This window comes from Cucurbita pepo, unplaced genomic scaffold (genome assembly GCF_057944985.1).
Source record: "Cucurbita pepo subsp. pepo isolate OVF unplaced genomic scaffold, ASM5794498v1 scafford_8, whole genome shotgun sequence".
NCBI lineage: Eukaryota > Viridiplantae > Streptophyta > Magnoliopsida > Cucurbitales > Cucurbitaceae > Cucurbita > Cucurbita pepo.
Window position 1 is genome coordinate 405,975 of NW_028257913.1, and position 5,115 is coordinate 411,089.

Consider the following 5,115-nt stretch of genomic DNA (forward strand, 5'->3'; position numbering starts at 1 on the left):
TTTTAAAGACCTCCCGATGAGTAGTGCAATATGGTCTTACGACAATGACTACGTCGTAGGAAACGTATGAACACCTAGGTGTAGGTACTTAAACTATGTCACAAGGAACCCGTGAATCCTTGGACATAGGTATGTAAATTGTATCGCACCAAACACATGAAGCTTTGGATGCAAGTATTAAGACTATGTCATGGGGAATGCATGAAGCCTCGTGCAGTTATTTATTAAATATAAGGAATAAATTAAGGTAACAAAAGTCAAGAGATAGGAGTTCAAGAAAGTTCTCTTAAGGATAGGAGTTGAAGAAAGATAATGTTTCAAAGATTTTCTTTAAGTTTCAATGTGGTAGTTAAGAGTGACTGTGAGGTCTTTTAACTCATTGTAAGATCTTCGAGAACGTTCTTAAACTAGTTTGTAATGCTCTAAATAAATTCTAAAGGGAGTAACATGTCAAACTCTTAAGCGAACTTAAAGTTCTTAGTGAGCGTTACACAAATTTCTCAGAGTATGAGTCTTGGATGAACAAAAATGTTTCCCATCCGAAAACTACACCATTCTCCAAGCAAAGAAGCATGTTGTTGCCCAGGATTGAACTGGAGACCTTTAGTGTGTAAGACTAAAGTGCTAACCACTACACCACAACAACAAGTTGTCCATGATGTCCATGATCCAAAAAATAGTTAATAATTATAAATTTTAATGTTTAAACAAAATATCCTTAGAACCTCGCAAGGTTTCATCAATATTCTTCAAAAAAAAAAAAATCTTGAAATATATCTTTTACTTTTCAAATAAATAAATAAAAATAAAAAATAAGTTTATTGTTAGTGAGATGAAACCGTTATTATCTTGTTTGAAAATACAATTCAACTTTTAAACGTTTAGTTAATACTCATAATTTTAAAAAGAAAAAAAAAATTCAAAAATACTCTTAAATCACTTTTCTCTTCAATTTTGTCTGGAACTCTCTCATTTATGAACATTTCCCAATATGAATATAATACAATTCAATTCAAATAGACAATTTATTTTCAATCTTATTCTTGAGTATTTTTAAAATGGTGTTAACAAATTCATTCATATACATAAGAATACTTTTGAACTTTTTTAAAAAGATAATCAAGGGCATCATATGGTGGTGACCCAATGTAACCTGTGGTCATGTCTTTTTTGAAGAGCCACCTTCGTCCTACCACAGTTTGACTAGTCTACTCCATTTCGAGTGAACAAAGATATCATAGGCTTTGCAGTGTACCCAAAATGGTTTAGCTTTGAGTTAGAAAGTCACCGTTGGCAAACAGAGAGATTTACGTCAAGATAGATATGGTCATTACAATGGTTTAGCTTTGAGTTAGAAGCCAAATATTAATCATTTATACAATTCTAGTAAATTGGCTAACAGAGAGATTCACGCGAAGATAGATATGGTCATTACAATGGTTTAGCTTTGAGTTATAAAGTCACCGTTGGCAAAAAGAGAGATTTACGTGAAGATAGATATGGTCATTACAATGGTTTAGCCTTGACTTAGAAGCTAAATATTAATCATTTATATAATTCTAGTAAATTATGTCAAACAAAAGAAAACACGAAAGATTTGAAAATAGAGATCCACTATAAATTTGGAATACATGTGAACAAAATTAAAAGGCTATAGAGTAAATACAAATAATAATAAAAAAAAAAAAGATTCCAGTATTAAAAAACTTAAACTAAATATAGAAAGAAAAGTAAATACAGACACAAAATAACTCTGTCAATTTTTTTATACAAAATCATAGAAAACAAGATTTTTAATAAAAGTAAATGGACCGATCTAAATTAGAGAGGTAATTTGATAGGGTTCAAACTTGAAACTGATGTCATGGGCTCAAATAGGTTGACTTGGATTTCAAGGGACAGAATCGAACATTCATTAAGGATATATTCGTGACAACAACTTAAGCTAACCAGGTAACTGACCTTACTATTGATATGGTTATATTTGATGTTGACACATGCTCGTGGTTCTACACATGTCATATATACTAATATGTGTGAATTATTTGTGAATTGATAGAAGTAAGATTTGTTCATGAAACGTGAAGGTGAGGTTACATCTAGAAGTACTATGGATATGAGAGGTTGATAAAAGAATATAGTTAGGTTATGGGTAGAAAGAGATAGAATTATGATAGATTGATAGAACGATAACGTCAGGGTACGTTCATGTAACGACATGACTGTGATAGGTATAAGAATGTTAAGGCTATGTTAAGTTAGGGAATGATATGACCACGAAGTGTTTACGATATGATATGATTATGATACGACATGTGAATGATTGATGTATATATATTGTGATATGATATAAAAATATTGAAAAATATTATGATAAGAAATGATTATGATAAGAAATCAAGGTTTTTATGATTACCAAGTGACAAGATACTTATGAAAGATTTATGCATATAGAAAAATATTTATGACTCATATGGATTAGGGTGTACTTGTTAAGAATTTTTCCTTAGTTGTACTTCAAGACTTAACAAAAAACTCTTGAACGAGAACCCGAGATATTTTAAAGACCTCCCGATGAGTAGTGCAATATGGTCTTACGACAATGACTACGTCGTTGGAAACGCATGAACACCTGGGTGTAGGTACTTAAACTATGTCACAAGGAACCCGTGAATCCTTGGACATAGGTATACAAATTGTATCGCACCGAACACATGAAGCCTTGGATGTAAGTATTAAGACTATGTCACGGGGAATGCATGAAGCCTCATGCATTTATTTATTAAATATAAGGAACAGATTAAGGTAACAAAAGACAAAAGATACACTTCAAGAAACAAAAGTTCTCTCAAGTATAGGAGTTGAAGAAAGATAATGTTTCAAAGATTTTCTTTAAGTTTCAATATGGTAGTTATGAGTGACGGTGAGGTCTTTTAACTCATTAATGCCCAAAACTTGTATAATTTAATGAACTAGATCTTCGAGAAGGTTCTTAAACTAGTTTGTAATGGTCTAAATAAATTCTAAATGGAGTAACAGGACAAACTCTTAAGCGAACTTAAAGTTCTATATAACACACGACATCAATGTCATAGAATTTGGTATAGCGAACCATTTTAAACGAAGAGTAGTTTTCCCAAGTTACTAATGAGGTCGTGCAAAAACTAACAGTGATTCCTTCCTTCAAAAGAATAAAAAAAGATTTTGTACAATTGACGACAACATTGCAAGCAAAGAAGCATGCTGGGGACCTTTAGTGTGTAAGGGGACCTTTAGTGTGTAAGACTAACGTGATAACCACTACGCCACAACAACTAAATGTCCATGATGTCCATGATAAAAAAAATACTTAATAATTAAAAAATTTAATGTTTAAACAAAATATCCTTAGAACCTCGCAAGGTTTCATCAATAGTTAATAATTAAAAAATAGTTAGTGAGATGAAACCGTTAATATCTTGTTTGAAAAATACAATTTAACTTTCAAACCAAAAAAAAAAAAACTTTAAAAATAAGTTTTGGTTAATACTCATAATTTTAAAAAGAAAAAAAAAATACTCTTCAATTTTGTCTTGAACTATCGTTTATGAACATTTCCCAATATGAATATAATACAATTCAATATTTAAATAGACAATTTATTTTCAATCTTATTCTTAAGTATTTTTAAAATGGGTTAACAAATTAGTTCATATACATGAGAATACTTTTGAACTTTTTAAAAAAGATAATCAAGGATATCATATGGTGGCGACTCAATGTAACCCGTGGTCATGTCTTCTTTGAAGAGCCACCTTCGTCCTATCATGGTTTGACTCGTCTACTCCATTTTGAGTCAACAAAGATATCATAGGCTTTGCAGTGTACCCAAAATATAATGGCAAGACCAAGTTATCATTTTATCTATTCATATCCTATATTTAAAATATTATGCATAAAATCATTCAACCACATGAGAAAGAACAATATTACTAGCGAACAAACTGTGGCATCATCGAGACTTGAACCGGAGACCTTTGTATGTTAGACAAACTTGATAACCAACTACACCACAAGACCAAATGATGTGGAAATTTTGTTTTATATTATGATATAATGTTATAAAATTGAGGTGTAAAAAGAAGGATAAAATTAGAATTTAATTTTTTTTTTTTTAATTCTAGAATTAATTGAATAGTATTACACATTTGAAGGCTTTCATGGTTATTTTGAGCCATAGGTCCTGCTTTTTAATGGTAACAACTTACAAAAAATAATAATTATAACAATAATAAAGAAATAAATAAATAATTAACCCATCCCTTCCTTCACTGATATCTTAGGACTCCTTCCTCAAATATCACTCTTGTTGAAGGACCAGCTTGATCAACAACTCTTGTTGTTTTATCAGTAGCTTCTTTAGAAATCTCACTTAATACTAGTTTGCTACGAGGTTGATGATTTCTTACGTGGTCTTCCTCTAAGAATGTGGTGTTTGTTGATACAAACACTCTATTTTCTTGAGGGTCATAAAACAAACCACCTTTTTAGCTCTGGATTTCCCTCCTATCTCTCTTCCCTCCTCTTTAGATGGAAGACCATGACTGTGTTTTCCAGATAAGAAGTTGTTTTAAGCATTTTTCAAAGTTTACGTTATAAATGATGTTCATGTAAGAATTATATTTCCACATTATAGATGAACATGAGACGTTAGTAGCGACTCTAAGTATGTGGAAATTTAGGGTCGTTATAGTTGATATCAAAGCTCTAGGTTTTAGATTCTATAGACTAGCCTACGATGTAGGCTTGGCACATTCCATGGTCCCAACATCGATGTCCTGTCACCATCAAGTACGTCTTGCATAAGATAAGAAAAGAGAAACATTTTCGAACTCACATGCATTTTTCTAGTGATATTACTGAAATTATTGTGATATTTCATGTATTTATTATAGAGTATGATGTGATTTGTTGTATGTTGAGTGATTTTGTTTGCAATATGAGACTTTAGAATATGTATTTTTAATAATATATATGCATAGTGATGAACCTTAGACTTAAGAAATGCTATCTTGGTTTCTTGAACCATGCTGCCTAAACCACGCGAAAGAGTAAGATAAGGAAGGGGACGATGTC

General features: G+C 31.2%; 1 non-coding gene across 1 annotated transcript; it reads right to left on the reverse strand.

Moving 5' to 3' along the window:
• Nucleotides 1–573: 573 nt before the first annotated feature.
• On the reverse strand, nucleotides 574–646 carry TRNAV-UAC (transfer RNA valine (anticodon UAC)). The gene has a single exon. It is a non-coding gene; the product is annotated as a tRNA-Val (tRNA).
• Nucleotides 647–5,115: the final 4,469 nt, after the last annotated feature.